Source organism: Rattus rattus, chromosome 11 (assembly GCF_011064425.1).
Source record: "Rattus rattus isolate New Zealand chromosome 11, Rrattus_CSIRO_v1, whole genome shotgun sequence".
Taxonomy (NCBI): Eukaryota; Metazoa; Chordata; class Mammalia; order Rodentia; family Muridae; genus Rattus; species Rattus rattus.
The window spans coordinates 37,800,783-37,810,521 of NC_046164.1; positions in this window are offsets into that span (position 1 = coordinate 37,800,783).

Sequence of the window (9,739 nt, forward strand, 5' to 3'; positions counted from 1 at the left end):
AGCAAAAACCTGTTAATTAAAAACAAAAAAATCTAAGGACCCACTACAGCTCAGTAGGAGAGCCCTTGCCCAGCACACGTGAGTCCTGGTCCAACCTTCAGTAAAAGAAACAACGTTAAAAGACGAAGAAGAAAAAGTGACAAAGGGAAGAAAGGAAGGAAGGAGAAAACAGGAGAAAAAGGGAAAAAAGCAAATCATGCAAGACAGAAAAATTAGCATTCATTTATAATTTCCAAAAAAAATAGGTCAGGAGTAATAGAAACTTAATTTAAAAATTTAAGCACACAAAAGGCAAGCTATCTACTTGTGGTTCCAGATTTCTGTGATTCCAGATGAGAGAAATGGTTTGGGATTGTCGGTTGAACCAAAGGATAAGAAAGATGAGTATTTCCTCACTACAAATTCTGTTATCCTCCTTTCCAATATGTAAATAGTTGTTTTTATACAGTGTGCAATTTTTCTCTGGTAATGTTTTATCTCCACACATGTGTGGTTTGCAGAAGAACCCCAGTTTATCTGGATGACAAAGGTCAGAGGCTGCTTATTCGCCCCCTTAATTGTAATTATGAAAGGCATACCCATAATATCATTCAGCAGAGATACTTTGAGCCTTTTGATGTAGAGCAGGGTCAGATGCTCTAATCCTCAACTTGATGGAAGGTAGGTGATGAATATGACCGCAGTCAGTTCGTAGTTCTGTCCTGTGAGAAGCTCGTGATATCTATCTCCTTATGGTCAAGTGTGACAGTACCAGCTGTTGAGCTGTTCTCTGCTTATTTTGCACATGAAGCATGCAGCTGTACCTTCTTCAGGCTTCTTAGACATAAAATCCATTTTCAATAATATAAGAATTTATTTGGACACCAGGAAGCAAATATGTATCTATGATAACAGTAATTTACACAAGCTCTGTTGATGGACACTTTTGTGTTCTTACTTATTACTGTGGAAACAAGACTAAGAGAATTGAACTACTCATTGTCAGCAAGAACCAGCAAAAACATACAGAAGAGGAAGCTGGTTACAGTCTCATTTCTGTGATTTCAAAATTGGAGTTCTTAAGGGTTACTAAAATACTACTTGAGGAATGCTGCTTCAAATAACCAAGATGAGTTTCTGGTCCATGTAATTTTCTTCCTTACTTTGTAACAGTTTTAGTGTTAACTGGGCTTCTATAAAATTAAAATTAATATCTGTGAGAAGGCTCTGTAAAGTATTGCACACAATATAAATGTCAAAATTTCTAGTATCTACATGCTTGGCTATAACAGGATTCGAAGAAAAAAATGTATCAAGATGGATAAGGGTGAAATTTATTATTTGCAAAGCCAAAAAAGATCTTTTTAGTACTATCCCACATTCTCTCTCTCTCTCTCTCTCTCTCTCTCTCTCTCACTCCCTCTCTCTTTCTCATATACACACACGCACATGCACACACACACACACATACACGCACGCCAGCACGCACACACACACACACACACACAAACACATTCCTTACACACACACAAGACACGCACTTTGATCAAGTTGACTTTGATCAACCTTCAGGAAAACCAGACACAATCCAAACTATTATCTTGAACATGAATAAAAAACCATCTCTCCAGGCTACAACCATGAATATATAAGTGTTATTAATGACTGCAAATGCCTTGAAAATGTCGAATAAAACCAAGGTATCTTTCAATCTATGATAGATTAATTGAACTTAATAAGGTGGGATTGAAAAAGCCACTGTAACTCATTGCTCCTACAAGCTGCGAGTGCATCTAAGTGTGATATATAGTATCGTACGGCTGTACTTTAGTTAAGGATCTTGTTATTAAATTACCTTGAAACATCAATGCTGGAGGTTATAGAGCTCATTTGCTATTTATCTGTGTTCTAAAATGGAAGGTCACCTTTTCTTTGAACATTTCATTTTTATATTTTGCAAGTGCCTGCGGCTAATGATACTAACCTTAAAATAATGGGATGGAGCCACCAAATGAAACAATAGCAACCAATCCCTACAAATATATGAAGGAATTAAAAGTGTTGAAAAAATTGATTGATTGCCTAAATTACACCTTATCATCCAGGAACTAGTGAGAATAAATTAGCTATGCGGTGAGTGCCTGCTGCTGTCTTGCCTGGTATGCTAGTTAGTACCCTCAGAAGCAACATTGTTCATTTGTTTGCAAAATGCCACTGACACATACATTAGCCCTCATGGTGGGTTAGACAACCATCTATCTTCTTAAAATAGTGTACGTTTCCCAAAGAGTTCGTTTCTCTTATCTTTCCCCTGAGAGAACTTCCGGTACCGAACAACTGGATGGTTCCTGGCACACATTTCTGAACATGTACTGTTCCCTTTTTAGTTCCTTTCTGAGTCAATCTCGAGCATTTATAACAGAACTGCCCAAATACTATTTGGGAATTTCTGGAAGAGAATGCAGGAAGAATAAAAAACAGAAATTAGAAAAGTATAATCAATGTTTCTGCCCTGAGCTTTTACCATGTTTTGTGTATATGGGAATTCTGGTAGATATGACGATCAGAAGAGGGTATTGGATCCCCTGTAACTGGAGTCACGGATGGTTGTCAGTCACAGTGTGATTACTGGGAACGGAACTTCAGTCCTCTGCAAAAGTTGCAAGTGTTCATAAACACTGAGGGATCTCTCCAACACCCCCTAATCCTTTACCATTATTCTAGACATAAGAACTCTGAGTAGGAGTAGTAGTTGTTCTCATAGAATGGGGAGCAAATAGAAATACTCAGATTAAAATGAAACAGTTCTATCTTGTGACAACTAGAATATTACACAATAATATTTATTATCTAAGTGTGTCTAAGACAGAATTATACTACATGCTAAGTGTTAGACACTTACTTTACAGTCCTTAAAACTAAATTTCACTGGGCTTTTGTGGCACATTCTCAATTTTTTTTTACAAAAGAACAAAAGGAGAAATTAACTTTTGCATATTAATACACTCAAATATTGTCATCCCTACATTGTCCACAGGAACACTTATGATTCAGTCTACCTGAATAAACCAGAATCATCTAATTCTATGCTCAGTTAATTAGCAGAACATAGCCATACATGATATATAGTATATATCATATATATAATTATATACATCACATATAATTAATATACACTAATTATATTTATTATAAAAATTATAATCAGTATAATTTTAAGCAGCAATTAGATGTGAACATAGTCTTCTCTTATGTTCTTGTTTTGTTATTAGTAGTAAATATAATTATTTCAATGTTTCTAGGTATTTTGTGTGTGTGTAATTTTAACCCTATCATTATCATCCCCTAAAACAGAAAAGACATGCAATAATTTTATTGTTAATGATATTATCAACATTGTCCAAAATATGTCCAAAAGATCATGTGTATCCATAACTATAATCAAGAATGAGAACAATTAAAAACAAATTGATCCTATAATGCATATAAACGCACGTTTCTCCCATCATTGCCTTCTGAATATGCAGCATAAATCATTTCTGTAGAGTGTGTAGTATTTGGGGTTGTAAGTAATATAGAAATTCTTAAGATATACAGAGGCTATGAGTAGGCTACAATACGTGTGCCACTTCAGTTAAGGGAATTAAATGTTCATGGATATTTTACCTGGAAAGGGTTTAGAACCAAATTGAATTATATTGAAGCAAAACTTATTTTCCATTTATGTTTTACATATATGATTTTATGTAAAATTAAATCATTCAAATTCCTTAATTAATACAAATGAGATATTAGTATGTTTCACATAGTACATAATTCAGAAGAACTTCAGAGTGTAGCCCAAGTTATGTTTGTGTGGGTGTGTTGGTGTGTTTTGGTTCTTACAGCCTGACTCATTTTTTAAAATTTTTTAAAACTTCATACATGTACAAAATGCATCTTAATCCTATCCAAGCTCCTATCATTTCTACATCCCAACTTCATTTTCCATTATTTTTAAAGTTAATGCTACCTATGAATATGATGTGGGGCCATTGACTAGGACATGAGGAACATCACCAAAAACATTGATTGTCTCTCCCTCCACAACCATTGTGATGGTTTGAATATGCTTGGCCCAGACAGTGGCACTATTAGAAGGTGTGGCCCTGTTGGAATAGGTGTTTTTCTATGGGTATGAGCTATAAAATATTCACCCTAGCTGCCTGGAAGTCAGTCTTCCACTAGCAACCTTCAGTGGAAAATGTAGAACTCTCAGCTCTAACTGCACGTTGCCTGCCTAGATACCACCAAGCTTGTACCTTAAGCCAACCCCAAATATAGCTTGTCCTATATAAGACTTGCCTTAGTCATGGTATCTTTTTACAGCAGTAAAACCCTAAGAGAAAAGTTGGTACCAGGGACTGGGGGATTGCTATGATAGGCCTGACTATGCGTTTCTTTGGAAGAATGTAAATTTGGAAAGTCATGGAATGATTTAAGTGGAGTTTAATGGGCCATCCTAGTAAAAATATGATTGACGGTGGTGCTGAGGATCATTCAAAATGTGTAGGCCTACTGGCTCTAGAGATTTCAGTGGAGAACAACTTTAATATGTGACTGAAAGTCTGTTTTTGTGATGTTTTGGTGAAGAACATGACTACTTTTTGCCAATGTCTGAAAAGGTTACCTGAGAGTAAGGTAAAGAGATTTATCTGCATTATATCAACAAAGACAGTTTCACAAAGGCCCAAAAGAGACTTTGTTCTCTGGTTAAGTCTGATGAAGAGCATTTTGAACAAACACAGCAAGCTGAGAAAGGAAAAAGATAAAATATACACTTTGAGTATTAAATGGACACCAGGAAGTGAAATAGATCAGAATCCTGCGTTCAAGGATATTAAATTGAGTTAAGGGAGTAATTAAGTGAACTTTGGGCAAGATTTCACCCAGCTAAATTTAAATTCAGGCATGGTAGTACAAGACTTTAATCGCAGGAAGCCAAGACAAGCAGATATCTGAGTTCAAGACCAGCCTACAACAGAGCAAGTTCTAGGTGAAGAAAAACTTAAATCCAGGCTTGGTGGACCACACCTTTAATCTCAGTGTTTAGGAGATAGGCCTGCAGATCTCTTGTCCTGGATCAAGTTTTAGGACAGCCAAGCTTAGGCAATGAAGGAGTTGGAAAACAGAAAGTTGGTGATACTTTAACACAACAAGGGTGCCATGTTCCAACTTCTGTAAGCAGCAGAAGTTGGGCACTTAGGTCATGTGGCTCTGGCTTCAGAGAAAACCAGAAGGGACTAGTGGGACAATGATGCTGGTTAGCTGGAGCTAAGAAATTAGCAATGATTAAGAAGAGGCCAGCATCCCTGAGGTGAAATCATCTAGGATATGTTTTCTAAGAGCACAAAGAAGCTGTGTTCAAGAGATAGCCAAATTTATACCTCGTGTTGCAGCTGAACTTGGTAATATGTAAGAGTCTCCCAGGTGGTATTTGTTTTGAAGGTATGAAGGGGTCTTGAAGACCAGCTGAGGCTTGGCACTGTGAGAGGCCATGGAAGGTCATTGGTGAATGTGCAGCTTCACTTGCAGTTGATGGTCCAGGACCTAAGGGGTCATGCAAACGATTTGAGGTTTGGTCCCATGAAGAGATCTTCTGAGAGGCTACTGCTGAGGCCTAATTGCAACAGAAAACTCCAGTGTATTGGAGATGCCAATACCATGGGCTGATCACCAAGAACGGCAGCAGTGGAATGGATCAACCTGAGCTTAGAGAGCTAGACTTAGAGAAGTAACACCAGGCCTTTGGAGGAACTCAGAAGATCGTGTGTGGATCCCAGACATTGAAATAAGACGCTGTAACATTGAAGTTGCCTTGGAGACCCCAAGATGTTCAAGATGCCAGAGCTATGATTTATCTGCTGAGCAAAGCTGCTAATAGGGAGTAAAACCAGCCTAGGAGAAAGAAGTTTGTTATCCTCAACAAAGATAAAAAGGAGTTAGAGATCTAAAGACTGCATAGACATCACTTGAGATTTTTATACAGATACAGAGAGTGAATTATGGGTGTAGGTGATATAAAAATAGATACATAGATCTGTGTATGAGAAATAGTAATGGAAATATAAGACAACTCATAGACTGAAACTTTCATATACATCTTTTCAATATGACTATATATATACACATATATACATACATATGTATGTATATAAAATCTGTTATAACAGTTATATAGTATATAAAAAGTCTCAATTCCAAACAAAAGCCAATTTCTTATAACAATATATAATACATTTTTAGGGCTAAAATAAAGCACTAAGATGATTAGATACATCCTTTAACCAGGTGCTAAGTGGTGTTTACTGAAAATGTATTTTAAAATCTGAAGTCAGAACACATGGGCTCCCCAAGATAAAAAAAATGACTTCAAAATATAGTCTTTTGAGATTACTTTGCAAAAGTTTTTAATGTTTACAGTTAATATTCCAGTATTTATAGTCTTACACAATTTTCCTTTCTCCATAAATGTCTTTAAAAAAAAACCTGTGTGACTGAGTTGTTACCTTTAAAAATGTTTAATTTCATGGAGAGAAAACACTGAAACTCATACAGTAATTATAAACAGCTGGGAGTGAGCTATAGCGTGTTGTTACAGCCAGCTTCCTCTTTGAAAAAGGCATTGCATGGAAAACGCTTTAAAATAAACAATCTTCAGTTTATAAAAGCAAACCCGAACTTTGCAACCTTGTTTTGGTGGTACTCGGAATTACAATTACATTAGATTAAATAAAATATAGGAAAGCAGCAACACAGTAACTTTACTTTTTCTTCCCAGGACTTTGCTCAAGCACAAAATCAACTTTTGGTAATATAAGTAGTATATAGCCTAGAGAAACACATATTATGCTGTCAAAGAGGATTAAGATAGATGAGGACTCATCCTGACTCCGGGGGGTCCACCTTTATCACTTAGAGTAGCTGGAGGGATAAAGTACAAAGTTATTACCCAGGACCATTCCAATTTTTATGTTGGTTGGTACTTTCCCCTCTCCCTGTTACCGCTGATGAGACAAAAGTCACACACTGAGTAGTGGAAGTTTGATTCACAATGAACAAACTATAAATGGCCTATTTTGGCTGAATTCAGGATCCTTTAGAATTCAGCATTTCAAGGGAACATGGGATAAAATTAAAATTGAAGGACAGTTTGAAGAGGGAGGGTCCTCACAAATGCAAACTTATTAGCCACGGATGAAGTAGAAGGCTATGTTTGGTAAGAGAATATAATTACACGAGTCAAATTATCTGCATTCTATATGTTTGTTTTATTAACAGGAATTGAGTGAGTCTGTTCTTTCTCCTTTTCTGTCACAACCAGGGAGCAGTAAAATACTGTATTTCTCAACAAACAAAAGATCTAAGCTTTAGCCTGAGGACGTAGCATAGTCTCCCCATGGATCTCATCAGCCAGACAGCAAAAGATTAAATCCCCTCTGTGATTTGGATTTGATCACTTGATTTTCTGAGGTGTGAGTTCCTCAGATAGCACTAATCTAAGAATTAAAATATGTATGCTTTCTCCCAGTTCAGTGTTCACATATAACGAATGCTCTTTCTATGCATGGCAACCTCATCTACAATATATTTTGGTGAATACTGAAATTTGATGAGTACTGCTAGCAATGCCTCAATCTAATCAGGTTAATTAGAATCTTCTCCCATTCATTGTTCTTGTAGCAGATACAGTCATATGTACCATGGTGATGGAGAGTACGTTCTGAAGGGCAGGTTGTGACACTTCAGCGCTGAGTGACATGAAGTATAAAGTAGTAAATTATATATTCATTCAAATAAAACAGGTAATACCTGTGAAATTATGAATGCAAATGACAACCACATAGTCATATTTATATATTAATCATTAATCAATAGTTTAAAACTTCCCTGTGAAAATTTTTTTTAACTCACAATGCTAATGAATTCTAGAGCCCTCTCACCTGGATCACAGAAAAGAAGAAATACCTAACACCATCAGTGGCAACATCACTAGTGTCTCATCTAACCATTCGATGAATCTGTAGGCATTCCTCGGCATACTCTTCGCAGAGTGACACAGTCCACTCTGATTGTTTGTCCAGATCTACTCCCTCAACATGCATTGTGCCAACTTGCCTATGAGTAATTCCACCTGCTCTGCAATTGGGTTCATTCGTAGCTTATCTGGCCACTAGCAGTGATGATCCCAACTCACTGTCCCAGGTCAACAGGGCTCTAAATTTTGTGGTCTCATTAATCCTTTTGTAGTCAGATAAATAGAAAGATAGAAAGATAGATAGATGATAGATAGATAGATAGATAGATAGATAGATAGATAGATAGATAGATGATAGATAGATAGCAGATAGATATAGAGTATATAGATATCTATGTAGTCATTATATATGTATATATATGTGTATATGTGTATATGTATATACACATATATATGTATATATATATATGTATATATGCTAAATATATGGCCAGGGACTTATTAGAAACTAAAATCACAATTAAAATATTTTGTGAATAACAACACTTATTTGTCAAATTAACTCAGGATAGCAGCAAAAAACAACCCCTTGTTAAATGAGAATTTATTAATATTCAATAAATTCTGACACTGTGGAAAAACACAAATGGATCTGCCTATGTATCCAATTTAGCAAGCTTATAAGACTTTGCCATGAAGAATATTATTGATCATTCTCTTTGGCGTTCATTGATTAAAAAGTAGCTATTACCTCTTGGTTTGATATGGCCTTTATCATCTTGAAACATAACTATGGAGACTGACAAGAAATTCTGGCTTTTAGTCAAATAATGCAATTAGCAGAACAATGCGGCAGGCAACTAAACGATGTTCATGATGACACATGAAATCCCAGTACCACAGATTCTTGCCCTATGACATGTGGTGCTAAATTTTATGGGGTTTGAGCAAATTGACTGGGGAATAAGAATCCTGGATGGGAAAGGTACCCAGGAGTTGTCCCACTGTTCAATATCAATGGACTCATTTGTTTCACAAAACTAGGCTTAGCAGACTCTTCTTTTGCTCTGTCCGTTCCCTTTTTATTGGAGTTAAATAGATCTTTCATTAACGTCTTCCTAGGAGAGCATTGAAACATGGATCAATTACTGTATCTAAGTATTTAGTGTCAAGATTTCATAAAAGAACAGCTTTAAAAGCAGTTTCCTTAGGTTATAACATACTAATAATATTTAAATAGAGAAAACCATGAGACTAAATGTCCTGGGGACATTATTATATCTGTATCATATCCATCAATAACTTACAAATTCTGGACCTTTGAGTTGTCTTGAGAGAATATTCTGTTACCTGAGCCCCAGTCATTGAAAACGTTGAAATACTGGCATGCTGGTCCATGAGAGCTGTGGGCACACAGAGAGAAAAGAACAGATTTTTCAGTACTGAAAAAGGCTCCTTTCTCTCAGTCACCCTCATCTAGGGACCAATAGCTCATCTCTTTTAGCTTCATGTCAACAAAGGTTCCTTCTACCTATTCATAGTTGTAGTTTATGGGACAAGTTTGCTTCAAAGAATCCAGGTATTTTTTCCTTCTAATATCTAATCATAACTATGATAAAGAAAATCAATAAGGTGTACTTATATTCTTAATGTTAATTGACTAATAAAATGTCTGACAAATGTGCATAACCTGTGCATAAATGGTTTAGTCTGTGTATATTTAAAAGCCTATGTATATGTAAA